The following is a 22750-nucleotide window of genomic DNA, read 5'->3' as shown; positions in this document are numbered from 1 at the left end:
CACTCTACTAGGACTGGGAAACATAGCAGCCCTACCTAATATATAGAAACAAGCACAGGGAAGCAGCCAAAATGGGGAGACAAAGAAACATTTCCCAAATAAAAGAATAGAACAAAGCTCCAGACAAAGAAGTAAACAAAACGAAGACAAGCAATCTACCAGGTGCAGAGCTCAAAACACTGGTTATAAGGATGCTGAATGATCTCAGAGAGAATTTCAACAAAGAGATAGGAAATGTAAAAATGGAGATAGAAAACATAAAAAAGGACCAGTCAGAAATAAAGAATACAATAACTGAAACAGAGAATACATTAGAGGGAATCTACAGTAGATTAAATGAAGCAGAGGATCCAATCAGAGCTTTAGAAGATAAGGTAGCAGATAAGAAGAGAGAGAGCAAGGAATTGAAACACTATTTGAAGAAATAATGATGGAAAACTTCCCTAACTTGGTGAAGGAAATAGACATACAAGCCCAGGAAGCTCAGAGAGTCCTAAACAAGATGAACCCACGGAGGCCAACACCAACACACGTCATAATTAAAATGACAGAGGAAAAAGACAGTGAAACAATTTTAAAAGCAGCAAGAGAAAAGCAGTTACTCACCTGCAAGGGAGCTCTAATAAGACTCAATTGATTTCTCAACAGAAACTTTGCAGGCCAGAAGGGATTGGCACAAAATATTCAGAGTGATGAAAAGCAAGGACCTACAACCAAGATTTCTCTACCCAGCAAAGCTATCATTTAGAATCAAAGGACAGATAAAGAGCTTCCCAGACAAGAGAATGCTAAAGAAGTTCATCAACACCAAAGAAGAATTACAAGGAAATCTTAGAGAAACTTCTTTAAGCTGAAAAAAAAAGCTCATGTGAATAATAAGATGGCAATAACTATATATCTATCAATAATTACTTTCAATGTAAATGGATTAAATTTTCCAGTCAAAAGATAGGGCGGCTGAATGGACAAGAAAACAAGACCCTTACATATGGTGCCTAGAAGAGATTCACTTCAGATCGAAAGACACACAGATTGAAAGTAAAGGGATGGAAAAAGATATTTCATGAAAATGAAAACAAACACACAAAAAGCTGAGTAGCAATAATTTTACTAGACAAGATAGAATTTAAAACAAGAGACAAAGAAGGACCCAGTAATCCCACTTCTGGGTATTTATCCAAAAAAACCCCAAACACTACTTTGAGGACATGTGTGTATCCCCTTGAAGTAACATCACAGCATTGTTTACAACGGCCAAGATGTGGGGCAGCCTGGGTGTCTGTCCCCAGAATGGATAAAGAGGAGGTGGTACATATATACAATGGAATATTGTTTAGCCATGGAAGGAAATGGGCTCTTGCCATCTGTGATGGCATGGATGGAGCTGTAAGGGTACTGTGCTAAGTGGAGTATGTCAGACAGAGAAAGACAGATGCAATGTGATTTTGCTTACATGTGGAATCTAAAGAGCAAAACAAACAAATAAACAAAACAGAAAAATAGTCATTGATGCAGAGAACGTTTTGACGGCTGCCAGATGGGAGGGGGGTTGGAGGGTGGGTGAAAAAGGTGAAAGGATTAAGAAGTACAAATTGGTTGGTACAAAGTAGTCACGGGGATGTCAGGTATAGCATAAAGAATATAGTCAATAATATTGTAATAACTACGTATGGTGTCAGATGGGTACTAGATTTATTGGGGTGATAGATGGGAGGGGTGGGGGCAGGGTGAAAAAAGTGAAGGAATTAAGAAGCACAAATTAGTAGTTACAAAATAGTCATGGGGATATAAAGTAGAGCATAGGGAATATAGTCAATAAAATGGTAATCACTATGTATTGTGCCAGGTGGGTACTAGACTAGTCAGGGGATCACTTCTTAAATTATATAAATGTCTAACCAGTGTGTTATACACCTGAAATTAATATGGAATGTTAAAAAATAAATCAATAAAACACAATACAAAATTAAATAAATAAGTAAAAGTCCTCCTAGGAGGCTTGCATCTTTATAAGGGGCGTGAGGTCAACCCCCAGTATAGTGGCTACCTCTGTGTCAAAAATTGTTTGCCTTTTTTAGAAAACCACTTCCTTCAGGTGACTTCTGTAAATGTGCATTCTATAAACAATGCTTTCTTGTTTAAAATAAAGTAATCGAGAGAGACTAGGGAATACGAAAGATTCTGTGAATTTTCATAAGAACTTAAATATAAGGCAACTCTCCCTTTCTTGTGAGGGACACTTTTCGGGGGAAAACACTTGCTTTATCTTCAGTGTTAACCTCACCTATGAAGTGTGGAGAACCTGTCTGTACAAATCTGTGAGGTGGGCACTGTTCTCGCTTAACACGTGAGTAAGCTGAGACTCAGAAGGGGAGGTGACTGGCCCAACGTGTCTAGCTAGGGGCAAATGTGGAATCCAAGTCTGTCTGACCCTCTCCCTCCACCTCTCCCCTTAAAGCACTGGAGAGTTTCTAAACCACCTTCCTAATTTAGATTGCTGGCCCTGGGAAGAATGCAGGGCTGTGTTGACAGAACACTAACACGAATTTATTATTCTTTCATTGCCTTATGCTTTTAGAGCGGTATGCAATATTTCATAAACAGAATAGCACGCAATTTGCACATATAAAACCCAGATGCTTAATTTTAATTTTGGGTTTTTTTTGTTTAAAATCCATTGCAAAATAGGCAGGTTGTTTCTACCATAAATATATGCCCGGGTATCTATCTGTGAAGATCCCCAGAAGCTGATCTTAGGTCCTCAAGTGGTATATCTGTTTATGTTTGTCTTGTTCTTGAAAAACAACCCTTTCAGATATGAAGTGGAAAAAGTCAGGTGCCTTCCTTGGGAATGCAAGGCCCCTTACAGGGAGGGGTGTGCTGGAGCTGCTTCCTCCGGGATTGGGCGCATCTCTTCCCAGCTCTGCTCAGCGACACCACCTTCAGCAGCTTGAAACCAGCCCTGGTGGGAGGATTGGAAATTGGCAAACCCTGCAAATGAACGCTCCTTCGATTCCCCTCTGCCCTGCCCCCAAATAATTTAACCTCCCTGTGCCTTGTAAATAGTAAGAGTACTCCCCTTCTAGGTTATTCTGAAGATTTATTGAGATAAAGCATATAAAGCACAGGGCACTGCTTCCATGTTTATTTATTTAAATAAGTAGTGCATACACAAGGTTGGAAAATCAAACAAATAAAAACTATTACAGTGAAAAGTAAATTTTCTTCTCCATAGGACCGCCATTCCTTCCTATTCCAAAAGTCAGCCTGTTTCTCTGAATCCTTTCCGAAAAGTGCTCTGCACATATAAGCATAGATACATGTATACATGTGTATTTTTTTAATGGCAGCATATTACAATCTTGCCATATATATATGAGAGAGACATGCATCAACCATCTCTCTCTCTTTCTTTCTCTCTCTCTCTGATCTATCATCTATCATCTATCTCCTTGTGTATCTATCTATCTATCTATCTATCTATCTATCTATCTATCTATCTATCTATCTAACATCTATCCATCTTTTATTTTAAACTGACTTATAGAGACCTAACTTGTTATTCTTAAGGACTGTCCACTATTCCATTTTTGAGATGCAACCAACCAGTGCTCTGCAGGTGATATTTACATTATTCCCTATCTCTTGCCAGCAGGAACAATGGGCATTGAATAACCTGTCTTTTGCACATAAATATAAATGTATCTGTAGGCTCAATTCCTGGAAATGGATCTATTGGGTCAAAGGGTATGGGCATTTTCAATTCTGGTTTGATTGTCAAATTGCCTCTCAGGGGTTGTTCCAATTTTCTCTCCAACTCGTGGTGTAGGCGAGTGCATGAGTGCCCACAGCCTCGAGACATTGTCCAACTCTTTTGATCTGTGCTGTCTGCAAGTCCTTGGAACCCAGCTAGATAAATGGTTCCTCTTATTATTATTGGTGAAGAACTTTAGGTGCAGGGAGGAGGGGACTTGCCCACAACCACCCCTATCCAGGCTTCTGCACACAAAGCAAAAAACTGGCGTGTCCATGTTGAGACTGACGCCATCAGCCCTCCCAGGGAATGGGGAGTTGACCTTTTGGCACTGGAGTTATGGGAGCTCCTCCTTGAAGGCTCTTTATCATCTGTTTCTCTTTACGAAATTTCTCAGGAACATAAGGATCAAGAAGGTGATAAGGTCCAGTGTTCTGGGAAGCATCAGGACAGCTTGTTACTTATCACTGTAACAGAATCAGCTTTCTGAAGTACAGACCTCATCTTGCTCTTCTCTTTAAGACTTTCGGTGGCTCCATATTTCTCAAAGATCCTGGACCAGCGGCACCAGCAGCACCGGGGAACTGGTTGGACATGCACATTTTTGGGCCCCTCTGCAGACCTACTAAGTCAAACTCTGGAGGTGGGGCTCAGCAAGCCCTCGGGTGATGCTGACACGCCCTGGAATCTGAGAACTGCTGACTTACAGAATGAAGTAACCCCTTTTCACCATGTGGTCACAGCCCTCCTTTCCTGCTCTAGTTCTTTCCCCCTTTCACAACTTCAAAATATACCTAGTTACTGGCTGCTTCTCATACCTCCGTCTACTCTCTCACCTCTGTACTTGGGGCAGAAACCTAGAGTTATCCTCCAATTTCTTACAGAGCAATAGAAACTCACATATTTAAACTGTATTTCCCAGCCTGCTTTGCAACTATGCTCTGGCCAATGGGATGTGAGCAAAAGTGAAGCATGCAACTTCTGAGTTGGGTCCTCAGAAGGAAGTAGCATACCTACTTTTCTGCTTGGCCACTTCCACCGGCCAGAATGTAGACATGGTGGTTTTGGACCACACAAACCAACAAGGGCAGAGCCTCAGGTGTGGTGGAACATCAGAAGGGAAGGGTTCTGGGTCCTTGACATTGTGGGGTCACCATAGGAGTCTAGATTGTGAAAACAGAAAGAAATAAACTTCCATTTTATTTAGCTACTGTTTCTTGAGGTCTTGTGAACACAATTGTCTCTCTGCCTCCCCTAATTCAATACATTTTGGTGTGCTGTTCTTCCATCTACCTGGCAAAGACCTGCTTCCTTTCAAGGACAAAATCAAATGCACTTCCTTCTGCTTATCCGAGGGGAGGTGATTTCTCCTCACCAGGTGCTCATTTCACTTCAGAGTCTTTTTTGCCAGCCAGCGTGAAGTCATTTCCCCACGAGCACAGGAGCTCCTTGAGGCAGGGATCAAGCTTTGTCATCCAGAATGTTCCACCAGTCTAGCTCAGTGTCTGACCCAGAGTCGATACTAGCAAACATTTTCCAGTGGCAATTTTAAGGGAGCCTCTGGTAACTGATGAATATCTTGGATGAGAACTGAGAACCAATTTCTTCTCTGGAATGGTGGCTAGAAACTTTTTCTCTTCCCAGAGCTGCTGTGGACCAAGTGGACTGAGACTGGCCACTAATGGGTGTTTTGGGGATGACCTAGGGAGTTAAGAGTATGAGGATAATAAATTAGGAGAGAAGAATTTATTATGTCACTGCACAACCTACTAAGCCTCTTCCTCCACAGGCTTGGTCTGAATGGTGTGGAGAGGCCTCAAGGTCAAGACTTGTGAGAAATGGTGACACAATGAGATTTCTCAAAAGGCCACTCAGTCATTGAAAATTCATTTTTCATGCCCCAGGAGCCTCCTGGTTTCCCAGAATAATGTTTGTTCCATGGGACCAAGCTATACCAGAACACTGACCTTTATTTTGACTCAGAACTACAAGTCTAAAGCAATACACTGTCAACCAGATTGGTGATCTCTCTCTCTCTCCCTCTCTCTCTCTCTGCTCCTGGGCTAACAAGTCATTAATGTTCCATTCGTTCATCAAATATTTAATGGGTATCAGCCTTATGCCAGGCACTGCACAAGCCACTTGGAATACAAAGATGAAGAGGACTCTCTCCCCATCCTCACTCACTAAGTGCAGGACCAGGGGTGTGGGCAGATGTCACCATAATGCAGGAGTTACCAAAGTGTGGTCTCAGGATGCCTGGTGGTGGGGGGGGTGGGGGTGTCTCTGAGACCCTCTGAGGGAACCTGTATTATCTTCATAACAATTTTAAGATGTTATTTGCCTCTGTCACTCTCAATTTTCATGTGTGTATGGTGGAATTTTCCAGAGGCTGCTCTATGATGTGTGATACCACAACACATGACAATGCAGAAGCAGATGTGAGAACCCAGTTGTCTATGAAGCCAAACATTAAAGAGATTTGTAAGTTTGCAAAACATTGTCATCCTTCTCACTATTTTTTGAAAGCGTACTTATTTTTCATAAAATGTGTTGTTTATACTAACACATAATGGATTCATTATTGTTTTCAAAGTAAGTTAATAAGTACTTTAAAAATGTCTCCGTTTTAATTTCTAATATAGTAAACAGGGATTGATATTACACACATAAACAAAATCTCTGTGAAACCCTTAAAACTTTCAAAAACATTTTCATTTTGAGATCTTTGTAGGCTCACATTCAGTTGCAAGAAGTAATACAGAGAGGTCCTGTCTACATACCCTTCACCCAGTTTTCCCCAATGGCGACATCTTGCAAAATTTTAGTACAATATCACAACCAGGAAATTGGCAATGAGACACTCCACCCATCTTATCCAGATCTCACCAGTTTTACATGCACTTGTGTGTGTGTGTTTGTGTAATTCTGTGCAACTTTATCACTTGTGTAGATTTGTGTGACCACCACCAAGATCATGAAACAGAACAGTTCCACCACAAGCACCCCTCATGCTACCCACAGCCACCTGCTTCCCTCCCCCCTCCCTAAGCCTTGTTCTCCCTCTCTATAATTTTATTTCAAGAATGTCGTATAAATGGGATAATACAGTAGGTAACCCTTTGAGATTGGCTTTCTCACTCAGCACAATCCCCTTGAGACCCATCCAAATCCGTGTGTGTATCAGGGCATTCCTTGCAATGCCTGAGTAGCGTTCCATTGTGTGGATTCACCACATTTCGCTTCATCATTCTCCTGTGCAGGGACATTCGGAATGTTTCTGATTTCTAGCTATTATGAATCAACCTGTTAAGAACATTTATGTACAGGTTTCTGTACGTTTTCACGTCTCTGGGTCAATTGCCCTAAAGTACATTTGCTGGGTGGTGTGGTAAGCACATGTTTAATTGTGTAAGAAGGCACCATACCTTCTTCCTGAGTGGCTATACCATATGATGTTCTTACCAGCAATTTGTGAGTGATCTAGTTTCTCGGCATCCTCACCAGCATCTGGTCTTATTACTATTTTTTTTATATCCAGACATTCTAATAGTTGTATATTGATATCTTGTTGTGATTTTAATTTGTATTTCCTGACGGCTAATGATGTTGAAAATATTTTCATATGCTTATTTGCCAACTGTATATCCTTTTCAGTGCAATGTCTGTTCATGCCTTTTGCCTATTTTCTAATTGGATCATTTGTTTTCACCCTTGAAATTTGAGAATTCTTTAATGTATTCTAGATACCAGTCCTCTGTCAGTTATGTGGTTTGCAAATATTTCCTCCCAGTGTTTTTGTCCTCTTTGCAGGATCTTTTTCAGAGCAAAAGGTTTTCATTTGGAATGATTCAACTTACCATGTTTTTTCTTTTATGGATTATGCTTTTGGTGTCAAGTCAAGTACGCTTCATCCAGCTCGAGGATCTGAAGATTTTTCCTACATTTTTTTTTCCTAAAAGTTTTATAGTGTTACATTTTACGTCTAACTCATAATCCATTTTGAATTCATTTTTGTATAATTTGTGAAATTTAGGTCGTTTATTTGCCTGTGTACATCGTTCATTTGCCTATGAATGTCAATAATTTCTAAGGGATCCTGAAAGCAAAGATTTGAGAACTTCTGCAATGAGGAGCGTGAGGTACTCTAAGATAGACATGCGAAGTGCTATGGGAAGGTTACCTCTGAGCAAGGCAGTTCTGGCAGACTTTTCAGAGAAGGTGACATTTGAGTTTTGCATTGGAGGATGAATAGGATTTTACTAAGCAGAGGAGAAATCTTGCTTTCTTTTCTCAGTCTTCCACAGCCAGTGATATTCTCAGTGATGAGATTAATTTTAAAAAGAGGGAAGTGTGGAAAATAAAGAGAAGGACTTATGGAGTCAGGAAGACCTTGGTTGAAATCCTTTTTAACTAGCTAAGATATTTCCCTTCCCTAAGCCTCAGTTTTCTTATCTGTTAAATGGGGAAAAATAGTTCATTTTTTTTTTCAAGGAAACTGTGAGGATTAAATGAAATAAGTCTGTGAACTGGCAAGCATCGTACCTGACACGTAGTAGGTACTCACTGATTTACCTTCTCTCTCCCTTTCACGATTTCCTTGAACTTTTCTCCATGTTATGGAGTTAGACCCTTCCTTTGATGTTCAGCCTGTACTTGATTTCATTCTTTTTCCCCATATTGCTCTAGATGAGTGGTTCTCAAACTTTAACTATATATCAACCATCTCAAAGCTGATACTCAGTACTTAATCACGAAAGCCTTCTTAAAACACAGACTGCAGAACTTCTGATTTAATAGGGCTGGGGTAGGACCCAAGAATTTGTGTTTCTAACAAGTTTCCAGATGACGCTGAGGCTATTGGCCTGGAGCCCACACTTTGACAACACTGTTGATAGTTCCAATAATTATCTCAATAAATTGTATAGAAGGAATCAAAGTATTCATGTTCTACACATGATAGATTTTCAAGGAAAATGGCTTGTTGTGTTTGTTTTTCAAAATTCGAAGAATATTCATTGAGGAGAATTCTGGTTTTAAGATGGCTGAGTTTTGCTTTATTTTTAATTATAGCAAAAAAACACATAACATTAAATTGACAATTTTAACCACTTTTAAGTGTACAGTTCAGCAGTGGCAAGTACATTCAAGGATGGATGAGTTTTGCTTTTATCCTCTTCTCTTCTCATTAAGTCCACTCCAGACAATCAGGGGAACATGCAAAACCTCTCTCCATCTTTGGTGAAAGTAGGAGACGTCTCTAACCCTGAAATAAAAAAAATGAAGACAGGAACTGTGTTGAGAAATGACAAACGACTTGGCAGAGTAGAAGAGGGCCAAACATTCTGCCTAAGGAGGAGACATACATTGAGGAAGAGCTAATTCACCCCGGAATGCCAGAAGGCTCAGGAACCCGCACAACCAGGTATTTCAGGAGGTGGGGGGAAAGCAGGGTGCAAAAACAGGAGGATAGACTGAAAGTCTTTGTTATGGGACATCTTGACCCCATGCAGTCAGGCACTTCTCCCCTCAGAGGATTCCAGGGTTTTAATCTCTGGAGAATTTGAACCAGAGTGGTTCCAAATTTAGTGATCATAGTCCCAGCAGAAAGAAAAAGTAGGGGGTCAGATGGGGGTCTGAACTAGACAGGGGTTGCCTAAAAAACTGCATCCCAAATGATGACACCCCAGCCCATTCCCAGCTGAGCTCCAGAATATTTACATCTAGGCTCATTATATCTAAGCTCAGGAAGCAGCAGTGGATGGAGCTCCCTTTTATGAAGAAAGCCGACTGCCCCAGAGAAAAGACCTGCAATCATGACAGTGGGGGCTTCTCGTGAAGTCCGTTGCCTTACAGTGAAACACATCAGTTGTGAACTCCTTTCCGTGCTTGCAAAGCTTTCAGACAATGTTTACTTGCCTCACTTTGAAATAAAGATCATTAGTCACTCGAGGTAAGTTTCCAATCTGAATAAGAGACCAAAGAAAATAGTGTTGCAGAGGCGACACTTTGCCGTGACTGCCACTTTGGCTTTCTCCTGGCCTGTGTGGGCATCTGCAAATGAAAGGTTAACTATGTAAAGGATTCTTCACGTGGGATGTCTTGACAATGGGTACCAGTTTCTGTGTAGGTATGCAAATGAGTTCAAATCTGAACTCATCAGATTCTCCAGGGGAGTCTGAGATGCACTAAGAAGTCATGAGCCACTTTTTGACTAGATTTCTAAGCTCTCTCCCTGGGTTTGTTCCCTGAGTATATTTTGCCTTTTCACATCTCTGGGACTCTGCACACACAGTACTTTGACTGGAGCACCTCTTCCTTCTTGGTAAATTTCTACTCTTCCTTCCAGACTCATCTGAAATATCTGGTTTTCCAGGAAAACCCTGACCCCTGACCTCCATCTGGGTTGGGTGACCTCTCGGAGCCTTCCCAAGACTTCTGTACACCTTCCCCATCTCCTTTAGAGGGATGTGTCTGCTGCCTCTGGATACGAAAGCCCCTCTTCTCCCAACAGCCTGGCTGGAGAGCTGAGTGATAATATCGTGGCAGCACCTACTTGTCCAGTCTCAGGATTGCATGCTTATTAATGGGGCTGAGAGCTGGACTGGTAGGTAGTTGGGAATAAATCAGCTCAGGCCTTTGAATTACATTTCAAAGCTCAGCAGAAGGCAGAGTGAGCTGACTGGAAAAAGAAAAAGGGGAAGACAGGGCAATTATTAAAACTCTTTTTGCCTCTATTTTTTGGTTACCTGGTAGGGCTGGGCTTACTGAGGCCCTTCTAAATACTGTGAACTTGAACTTGAACTTGGTCAAAGGAATTCAAGGTCAAGGCAACATCCTGACTTTCTGATTCTGCACCAGATGCTAGCATCTGTCAGAAGAAGGGTGTGAATTATCTAAGTCGATCCAGCCTTAACCCACATGCTCTGTGGAATAGATATTATTATTATTTGGGGTCCACCCTACATTTGAACTCCTTTGTTATATTTGGAGAATTCCTCATTTTATGAGTCTTCATGGGAGGTGGAGATCATGTCATTTTGTTAATGGGTTTTAAGCTCTAACGTGTTTTTTTTTTTTCCAACAGAATTTCTATCTCTCTGCTTATCTGTTCTTGCATGTTGTCTACTTTTTCCATTAGAGCGCTTATTAAGCATTAGAGCATTAGAGTATATTAATCATAGTTATTCTAAATTCCAATATCCCTGCTATATCCTGAGTCTGGTTCTGATGTTTTCTCCGTCTCTTCAAACTGTGTTTTCACCTGTTAGTAGGCCTTGCAATTTTTTTTTTTTGAAAGCTGGACCGGATAAAGGAACCTTGGTAAACAGGCCTGTAGCGATGTGGTGTAGGGGAGGGCAAAGCATTCTGTATTCCTATGATCAGGTCGCAGCCGCCTAGTGAGCCTGTGTCTCTGGACTGTGAGCATGATGTCCACATGTTTTCCACAAGTGCTTCTCGGTTTGTCCCTCCCTTAGATGGGACAGGATGGCTAGAGAAGGCTGGAGTTGGGAACTTCCATTCTTCCTGGTCAGTTTGGCTCTAATAAAACCCCAATAGGTAAAATAGTTTCTCCTGAGGGCAGGCCTTTTTAAGAAGAGAGTGCTGTGGTATATTTCAATATGTGGTGTATTTCCTATTCCTCTGCCAGAAGCATGAAAAGATTTTTGTCCCATATTCACTGAGATTCCAGTATTCACTGTGAGAATCTGGTCAAGCTCCTGGAGGTAAAACTCTCAAAAGTGTGGGGATTCCCCAGGACCAGATTTCCCTATAGTTTTTATCTCTCAGTCTCATATTAAGCCTCCAGGAATTCATCAATTACATTGCAGGCTTCCTACCTTGGCACTTGCTCCCGTGGAATTTTCTGTTCCGGTAAGTTGTGATTCTCTGCATCCCCCTGTGAGTCTCTCTAATTCTGGGGACAGCAGTTTGCCCTTTGACCTCACTGTTGCGGGTCTAAGAAGAGTTGTTGAGTTTTCAGTTTACTCAGCTGCTTACTTAGGACAGACTGACAACTTCCAAGTTCCTTACTGAACTGGAAACCAGAACTGGAACTGGAAACCAGAGCCGGTGAGTTTTTTTTTTTTTTTAATTTTTCCATTGTAGTAAAATATGCATAAGATAAAATCTATAATTTTAACTATCTCTAAGTGTCCAATTCGTATGCATTAAGTGCATTCACACTGTAGTGGGACTGTCAATCTTCAGAACTTTCTCATCATCCCAAACTGAAACTCTGTGTCCTTTAAAGAGTAACTCCCCATTATGTAAGCACAAACGTTTATGTTATTGTTGCTGCTGTCATTATTATGGTGTAGTGAATAAAGGCCATTGTGCTCTTAGGGCATTGGGCATCACTCGCAAGAACATGTTTGGGGTGGGGTACCGTGACATACTTTTAAGAAAGGAGTTGGTGGGATCCACATGTATGTTTTAGGGAGGAAAGGTCACTAATGGGGAAAACCTGGTGGCTGAGTGTGCTGTTGACGCTCATTCAAGTCAGAGCTGAGCAAGCTGCCCAGAAGCTGTGTTCTAAATGGAAACATTTATTAGAGTAAATGTTCTGAGTCCACATTGACTTCATTTCACCGGTTTTGTTTTATTGTTTCATCTGCCCAGGAACCTTGGAACTCTCGGAGAGATGAATGAGAAGATTCCACGTGCTAATCTCATTTCCAAATGTAATTGGCACCTGAATTACAAAGCTCTCTGCTTCCAAAGGCTGCGTTAACAGAGCCATCCATCCTCCCGGCCGTCTAGGTGGGCCAGCTTGCCACTGTGATGCATGTTCATTGCTCCAGCAATGGAGAAGTACTGGAGTTGGTACAACCTTTCTGAAGGGCAATTTGGCAATAGGCATCAAAATTTTAAATTTGCAGAACTGTCAGCCCAGCAATTTCATTTCAAGGATTTAGTTTATCTCAAAGAAGTAATTGGACAAATGGGAAAGGATGTTTGTACAGAGATGTTCAGTGCAGCTTTGTTTATAATTGTGAAAAACTGGAAATGCTCTAAATGTCCAACAATAGAGGACAGTTTACATCAATTATGGCACACAAAATGGCGTGTTTACTATGCAACTGTCCCCCAAGATGAGGTAGAGCTGTATGTAAGGAAAAACTTCCACACATTCTTACGCATATCCTGCGGAACGTTTTCATGGTTAACATTTTCCCGGTAGGATGACTCTTAGTTTGTAATACCCAAACTTGATGGTGTATATATGTCTCTCAATAATAATACTTTTTGAGGGCAAATGTTTATATAAAACATTATATTTACACCCCTAAAACTCAATAGAACATTTTGAACAAAATTATATGGGAGAAAAAAGTTTCACATTATATCCCAAATAAAATTGGTAGATCACAGTTACATGTAGAAATGTGGATCAGCCGAGTGACCCTAACCCTCCAGTGCCAATCTATCTGGCTGATTAATGTAGTAGAAGTTACTGGGTGACACTTCCAGTAAAGCTTTTACAGAAGGAACAGACCCCATTTTCTTGCCTCATTTGGCCTTTTGGCCCCTTCCTGCCTGGACCATTGATGTGTTGCCTAGACGTACAGCAAATATCACGAAACTATGAAGCTACAAAGCCCAAAGACGTAGGTCTTTGCACTCTGGCAGAGAGGAAAGGAAGAAGGGGCAGGTATGCCCAGGACTTCTTGTTACATGAGACTTACAAGCCTTTTGTTGTTTATGTCTCTTTTCTCTGCCATATGCTTCCAAACACAATCCTGATACAGTTGTTGTTTTCATTTTCCCTTATTTCTCTTTCTAAAAGCAAATGATAAAAATATGTCATGTACTAATAAATATAACTGGATTAATCAAGTAAAAAGATACAATAAAAAATCAACCGAGTAATCACAAAGGGGTCGTCACCATGGCTGTTGCTAGCAGTAAGAGAGGCCATGTTGTACACTAAGCAAATATGTAACCACCAATTTAATTGTTGGTGATTTGAAAGTAATGCCGAGCCTCTCACCTCCTAATATGATAGTTTTAAAAAATATATGTATGTATTTGTGTTTATATATAAAAATTTATGTTTACATATATTACATATGTATTGTTTTTTACCGAGTTTTAGTAAAATTTCAGGAAATCGGTTGAAGGATTTGAGCTAATGTGTACGAGTATGTATTTTTTCCTATTTAATATAATGGGAATAGGTTTGCTTTGGCATTTTCATTAAGAACATCTGTTTTTTAGGACCCAGTTAGTGACATTAAGTGGAATATGCCAGGACTTGGAGGGAACCCGACTGCCCTAAGGCCGATCCCTATCTCCACTGTTCCCTAGTTCTAATTTTACCCTTTCCCTCCCCCAGGGCCCAGGATCCGCCCACCTGTTGACTCTTGCAAGGGCCCCCACTCCCTGACCACATCTGGCACAGTCCCTGGACCTCTCATTCCCACAGCTGAGCTGGGCCTTTCCCACTCTAGTATCTCCCCCTTCTGCCCCCCCAGGACCCCCAATCTGGGGAGTGTAGCTACTTTTCAGGTTTCCAACTGGGGCCCCTCAACTGCCTCACCAGTTTCAAGTCCTCCCACTGACAGATGATGTCTCTCAGCAACCATATGGAGGGCTGGGAGCAAACGAACAATAAATGCACAACTATAATAGAAGTAAAACACCCCCAAACCCCAAAAAACAACTAAGTGAAAAAGCAGGTTATAAACACGGATTCTGCTGTCATGTATAGAAGCAGAAAAGACTTGAGGGAAATTGTCCCAGAACCTCCATCGGATTTTCCCTCCTTCCTCATGGCCAGAACTTGGTCATGTGACCTATTCTTAACCAATCAGTGGCAAGGGGGATGGGAGTATTGCCAAAAGTTGAGACTTGGCGATCTGAGCTTCACCTGCATTTTAGCAATGCCTGAAATGTCTTGATGCCTGAACCATAGCAGACCAAACAGCCTGCTATTTTTAGGGGTGGGACCTGTGATTTTGTATATATTTTTAACTTCCTAGGTATTTTTGATAGGCAGAAGGGGTCAGAAACACGCTTTTACACTAACCATAACTCATCTTCTGAGGCTAGGGAAAGGGCTACCTTCCCCCAAACATTTGGCCACTAGACAGCTGAAGGTAACCGGGATCGGCCTTAGGTATGATGCAGAGAACATGATGGAAAGTGTTTGTTGTGCAGGCAAATGATATTGTTTGACCTATATGGTGTGCTCCTATTTCTTATATGAATATATAGAATGGCATATATGCCAAGAAAAAATTTTAGAAGACTATAGATCAAATTTTTAATAGTGATTCTCATGGTGTGGGGTGGGGTGGGATTAATAATAGCTGATTTTCACTTACTAGTTGAACTTTTACAATGAACATCAATCACATTATCATAAAAACAATGAAGATACATGCATTCTGGAAAAAAAGATTTTTTTTTTTTTTAAGGATCAAATACTGCTTTATCCCTGTGAGGTAACCTCTGTGGGGTGAGCCCAGTTCCCTGTTAAGGAACTTGTTGCTATGAGCTTAACATTTTTTACTGTCCCAGCAAGTGTTCCCCTCTTCCATTTGACCAGGAGAAAGGTAAACTCTGATGTGGACAGTCCTATTTCCCTTGCCAATGATTGGTTTAAGCCAGGACATGTGATGCAATTGTGGCCAATAAGATGTGAGGAGCCATCTGCTGGGGGTGTGGTGTGTGTTTCTGGGAAATGTTTCCTTACTTTTCAAAGAGACACAGGAAAAGAGTGTCTCCTCTTGTCCCAGACATATTGTTGACTGTGTGTGATACCTAGATACTGCAGCTGCCGTCTTATGATCATATGGAGACAAGTCCATACACAGAGGATAGCAGTGGGAAAATCCTTGGTAGCACATTTTGAAACCTGAAGTATAATTTCCATACAGTAAAGTACACAAATCGGACGTGTACAGCTTGGCAAATTTTTATGTATGTATGTACTCATGTAACCACTAACTGATTAACATGTAGAACATTTTTAGCACTGCAGAGGGCTTTCTCCTCTGCAATATGGCTCAATACCCAATATGTGCGGTTCTGTTTCCTACCTCTGTAATTGTTTTACCTGTTCTTGAATTTCATATAATGGACTTACTTATACAGTACACACTCTTTTGTGTTTGGCTTCTTTTGCTCAACAAATTTTCTTTGAGATTCCTTCATGTTTTTATTTATATCAGTAGTTTATCTTTTTAAAAAATTATTGTGTAATATACCATTGGTACCACGATTTATTTATCCATTTCCTGTTGATGGACATTCAATTATTTTCGGTTTTGGGCTGTTATGATAACAAAGTTACTATGAACATTCCACATACCTACATATGGGTGGGTATATGTCCTCATTTATCATATATATATATATATATATATATACACACATACATGTATATACATATATATACATACATGTATATACATATATATGTGTATGTATGTGTATATATATATATACACACATACATATATGTATATATATATGAAATTGCTGGGTATAGGATAAATAGCTATTTTAGCTTTCGTAGATACTGCTCAAGAGTTTTTCAAAGTGTTTGAACCAGTTTACACTTCCACCAGGAGTGTGTGAGATTTTCAACTGTTCTACATTCTTGCTAACACTTGATATTGTAGTCTTTTAAAACACTTGATATTGTAGTCTTTTAAATTTTGTCTATTCTGGTGAGTGAATTGTGTTATTTTATTGTTCTTTTAGTTTGCATTTCTCTGATGACCTTTTCAAGTGTTTTTTGGTCATTTCCTCTCCTAAGAGGTGCCTGTTCAAGTCTTTTTCCCTTAAACATTTTTTAAATTAAAGTTATTGGGGTGACATTGATTAGTAAAATTATGTAGGTTTCAAGTGTACAATTCTATAATACATCATCTATATATTGCATTATGTGTTCACCACCCAGAGTCTGTTCTGCTTCCATCACCATATGTTTGATCCTTACCCTCTTCTACCACTCACTCCCCCTTTGCCCTATGATAACCACTAACTGTTGTCTGTGTCTATGATTTTTTGTTTGTTTGTTTATTGCTTTCAGTTTTATAGCCCACGTATGAGTGAAGTCATGTGGTTCTCGACTTGTTCTGTCTGACTTATTTTGCTTAGCATGGTAATCTCAAGATCCATCTATGGTGTCACAAATGGCAGTATTTCATCTTTTCTTATGGCCGAGTAATATTCCATTGTACATATATACCACTTCTTCTTTGTCTATTCAACTATTGATGGACACTTAGGATGCTTGCATATCTTAACTGTAGAGGGGTTGCCCACCAGATACTATGAGCTATTGGGGAACATAACCATCATGAGAACCACGGGCAGATGCGGAGGAGAATACCCCACCATCTCTCTTCTCTCACTTTGGTTTCCTTCAGCTCCCATTGGACCAACCTAACCAGAAGTCAGAGGGCAAAGGATTCCAGATGATATGGTCTGTAGAGGTCAGCCTCCTGGGGGGGCAAAGTAGAGCAGCAAGAGGAAGAAAATGGATATAAGGAAAGAAATAGATAATAGCATACTCACCTTCAAGATAAGCTTCTTCAGAATGGACACTGAGTCTTTAAAAATAATGTTGCCATAGTGTTTTACACACTTGTTACAAAAATCCAAACATCATAGAACACAAAAGAACCCCTATTAGCCCCAGAAATAACCATAGCTAACTATTTGTTCTATAATATTTCATATTTTATACACATGCACACTGAATATGTGAGTTTATGGAAGATTGTATTTCCAAAGAATGACCACAGCAATATTTCTGGTCTTCCATGGTCTTCCTGACTTTGCCCCTCCCATCACAAGGTGATTCTACTTCTCCTCCCCTTGAACCTGAGGAGGGCTTTGTGATTGCCATGACAGAATGTGGCAGAAGTGATGCTACATGACTTCAAGGGCTGGGTCATAAAAGGCAATATGACATCTTCTGGAAATCTTTTTGTGAGGATGCTCACCCTGGGAACCCGGTCACCAAGTTATAAGAAAACCCAGGTCACATGAAGAGGCCACATGCAAGTATCCTGGCTGATTGCCCAGCTGAGGTCCCAGCTGACAGTCATCATTAACTGCCAGATAAGTGAAAGAATGAGCCTCCAGATGATTCTAGCTTCCAGCATTTGAGTGACCTCAGCTGATGCTGCATGGAGCAAAGGCACTTATCGCCACCAAGCCCTGCCCAAATCAAAGATTCATGCGTAAAATAAATGCTTTTTTTTAAGCCGCTGGGATTTTGAGTAACTTGTTATACAGTCATAATAACTAAAAGAGAGGCAGTATTGGGGGTTAAACTCTCAGGCTCTGGGGTCAGACTTCTTGGGTTTGAATGTGGTCTCTGCCTCTCATTCCCTATGTAATAGTTGGCCAGTTGTTCAAATTCTAACCCTCAGTTTCTTCATCTGTAAAATGGGAATAGCGATATTAAAAATCTCACACAATAGGATTAGGATATAAATCAGCTCAGTTCCCAGCACATATTAAATTATTATCATTATTGACCATGAATTCCCTAAAAGGCCACCAGGAAAACTTGATCAAACAAAGCTAAGTGTATGAAACTTGCTGCAGAAAGGGAGAATAGCACCTTGAAAAAGTCTGACTAGTATCTCCAAGTGGAGACATTAAAATACGATGCAGGATTTTCAAGGCTGCACTGGGTGGTTTTAAGGTGGGTCAGATAAGGCAGGTAACTGGTTGGGATTGGGCAGAATTTATGACCTAAGAGGTTTGGATTGGTGGGCTTCGAGGGGCAATGGCCTTGAAGTGAGTCTAGATAATCAAATTATTTGTTTGGTAAGTAAGGTGTTTGATTGGTTCCATCTTATCTTAAGAGCAGGTACTTCTTAGAGCAAGCAGCTAAATTATTACCTGGGCCCAGTATTATTTAATGCAAGGACAGAAGAGTGTGTTGCTTTCGATTTTCATTATTAATACTTTTTATTTCATGGAAAAGGAATCATACCCTACCCTACCTATTATATTGAAACTTGCCTTTTCATTTAATGACGTATCTTGCATATCTTTCCTTATCAGCACATGTGAATTCATTTTATTCTTTTTAACAGCTGCTTGATATTCAGTTGTATCATGATTTGTTTGCCCTTTCACCTATCAGCAGATTCCTGGTGTGTATGTAGCAGGGAGGGGGGCCCAGACCTTGAGCACAGTGCCTGGCCCAGAGTAGGCACTCAGAAAGGGTTTGATATTGAAAGGAGAGTATACCTTAAATCATTTTTCCTAAGTCTTTCAAGAATTGTGGTATATTATTTTTGTTTTTGTTGCCAGGAAATATTTAATTTCTATGAAAATTCATTTTATTTCATGGTTTCTGACTTTGGTGTCAAGTTAAGAAAGACTTGTTTCACTCTTATTATTATTAAAAGTGTTTACTTATATTTGTTTCACTTTTTACATTTATTAAATAATTAATCTATACCTGAAACTAATACAAAATAGTATTGAATGTCAACTATAATTAATATATACAGAAGGTGCCAAAAATTGTATACATATTTTAAGAAAGGAGACAAACTGTATTAAAATTATAATACAATGAATGACGCAAGCATTCATTTGATTAATGCCATCTTTTGAGCAAACATCATACTACACATTGCTACCGTGGTTCAATTCAACTTCAAAAAGTAATATATAGATAACAACTTTTAAAATGTGTATACATTTTTTTGGTATATGCACACATATATATATACTTTTTGGGGTATATATGTGTGTGTATATATATATATATATATATATATATATATATATATGCCAAAAAAATATATACACATTTTAAGAAAGGAAAAAATGTATTAAAATTGTAATGCTCAATATATACCAATAATGAAAGATGAATACAAGTCGCATTTGACTTCTGCAATTACAAGAGGTGCTCAAAGTGGTTACCATCAGCGTCCAGACACTTCTGGTTACAGCGAACTACAGCTTGAGCAGCATTGACCAAAGTGTCCACTTGCATGCATTTTTTTTCAACCCCAGTATATATATATATGTATAGTCACGGGATGTAAAGTACAGCATAGAGAATATAATCAATGGTATTGCAGTAGCTATCTGTGGTGTCAGATGGGTAGTATCACTTTGTGAGGGGTGTAAATGTCTAATAATGTTGTTTTGTACACCTGAAACTAATAATAATAAAAAAAATTAATCTAAAAAAAGAAATGAGAGTGTACCTGAAATCTGTGAAACGCCACGTACATGTAAGGTATGAGTGGATGGGTGGGTTCCCCCGATACTGCATCTTATCCCATCCCAGTTTTGTCATCTGTATTAGGCAGCATCTCTGGGTGGGAGAGATGCATAGTCCCTACGTGCATCTGGTGAGGAATGCAGGAGGCTGCTGAGAGCCTGAGGAGTAGCTTGGTGGCCAGCTGAGGCAGGGCTGCATGGAGGATGCAGCTGAGGGGTGCTCTGGCGCCCAGGAGGGAGGTGGTGGCATTGAGTCAGTGCCAGTGAGAACAGATCCCAAGTCAGTGGCTGTGAACTTTAGCAACTTGTGCCATCAGGACACCACTGACCAGGCAGGGCAAGGGACACCTTGTGAAACCAGCAAGGACCCAAAGAACAGTAGGAAGGCCACCTCTTCCCGTTGCCATGACATTTCCTCTACATCCAGATGTCATCTTCAGAAGGAAGCTGAGGAGGAAACATTTGAAGAAAAAAAAGGCAGTCCCTGTAGGGTTTTTAATTGATAATTAGACACAACATTTAAGAACATGAAGCTGATACAAAACGAAAATATAGGTTTTCAGCCAGGGGTAGTGCCACACCAATAGGGGGCATTTGGAAATAGTGGGGGGGCATTTAGAAATAGTGCGGCGTTTTCTTTCACTTTTTTTGTTATGAAAACTTTCAAATAAAAAAGTAAAAAGAATAATCGAACACATATATCCATCACCTAGATCTCTCAGTTGTTATGTTTTTTTTCCCCTTTGGCCATAATTGCTTTATCTATTTTTTTCTGAAGTAGTTTAAAGTAAATTACAAATATCCTGACATTTCACCCTAAATGCGTCTCTGAAAAACAAGAACATTTTTTCTGCATAATGTGGGGGCGTTCTTGGTTGACACTGAGGCAGGCTACTGGCGCTTTACGTGGGTGAGGGACAGGGATGCTAAATGTTCTGTAATGCGTGATTTACTTCAGCTCAAGGAAGAACTGTCTGGTCTAAAGCTCCAATAGCATCATCTTGTAGAAAGCCTGGTCTGCAGAAAGACAAATGTGTGGGAATTATGTGTGGAGGATGGGTGGGAAGGGTGCTATCAGAGATTTATTCATTTTACATATATGTCTTCATTATAAAAGTCACACACAAACCAATGAGATGTGGGGACATTAAACAAAAACTATAAAGAAGCAGTAGGTGAAACAAATCACCTATAATTGCATCCTCCAGCATCAACCACTATTAACATTTTGGAATATTTCCTCCCATATATATATATGATTATATATGTATATGATTATATATATATGATTATATATGTATATGATTTTATATATATATATGATTATATATATGAATATATGGAGATATATCTATATCTATATCTATATCTATATATAGATATATATCTCCATCTTAGAAAGGCATATTTTTAATTGGTTACTTAAAGTCTCCTAACCCCTGCCCACACACCACAACCCAGAAGGGTGAGGAGCTAGGGAACAAGAGGAGATTTGTTTCTGAAATGAAGTATATGCCACATTAAAAAAAGGGGGGGGAGAACCTGATTGATTACTTGTTAATTTGTTTCCACCCTACTTACTCAGGACCTTAATTAATCATCAGAATGATTTTATGACGTAGGGCTTATCATCCCATTTTCCAGATGAGATGCCTAAGGCTGAGGGAGCTTAGGAAGCTCCCCCAAGCTTCCACAGCCTGTGTGCTTCACCATTCTGACTTACAGCCTCTGAATACAACTCTCGGCTCCCCGCCCAGCTCTGGGGTGGGAGGTAGTGGTGGCAGGAAGCAGGGATACTGGGGACACGGAGTAGACACTTTACCCAGGGATCTCTGGAGATGGGACACTCACAGACTCTCTTGTGCTGAATCTTAAACATGGAGGATGTATCCATTGTGGAGGAGGTACCTCTTCCCCCTTTGATGATCCACTTCTTTGTTGGCATGTGGTTTGGTGAGGAAGAGATTACCCATCTATGCCTGGGTATTTGTACCCGGGCCAGTACCTAAAATGCAAACACAAACTACCTGTAGTAGATTAAAGATGGCGGCAAATTCTTTGACATTCTTTCCATTCAAGAGGAGGGATCTATGTTCCTCCAGTTGAGCCTGGGCAGGCTCAATGACTGCTTGACTAATAAAACACAGCAGAAGTGAAGTTGTGCCCATTTTCAGACCAAGACCTTAAGAGACTTGAAGCTCCACATTCTGTCTTTTGGAACACTTGCTCTTAGTACCCAGCTGCCATGTCATGAAGAGCCCAGGCAACCCTGTGGAAAGTTCCATGTCGCCATAATGGAGGCCACTGGTCTAGAGCCCCAGGTGAACTCCTAGACATCAGCTAGCACCGACTTGCTACCCGTGGGAGTGAGCCGTCTTGGAAGTCAATGCTCTAGCCCTACTGTAAGCTCCCAAGCTGACGCTGAATGGAGCAGAGATGAGCCAACCCTGCTAAGTCCTCCCCAAATTATAGATTTGGGAACAAAGCATTGATTGTTATTATTTTAAGCCACTGCCTTTTAGAATGGTTTGTTATGCTGCGTTACGTAACCAGAATACCACCATTTTCTGAGCCGATCCTCCAAGCCAAATTATGTGGGACACCTTTCATATATACTGGTCTCTTTTAATTCTCATACTTCCCTCTAAGGTAAGAAAAACCAATAGCTAACATTTATTGAGGGCTTGCTATATGCCTAGTGCAGTTCAGAATCCTTTTCTTATGCCAATTCATTTAATTGTCCTAATAACCCTGTTTCATAGGGACTCTTATCCT

The sequence above is a fragment of the Rhinolophus ferrumequinum genome, chromosome 23, assembly GCF_004115265.2.
Source record: "Rhinolophus ferrumequinum isolate MPI-CBG mRhiFer1 chromosome 23, mRhiFer1_v1.p, whole genome shotgun sequence".
Classification (NCBI taxonomy): domain Eukaryota; kingdom Metazoa; phylum Chordata; class Mammalia; order Chiroptera; family Rhinolophidae; genus Rhinolophus; species Rhinolophus ferrumequinum.
Note: the sequence above shows the minus strand (reverse complement) of the source record.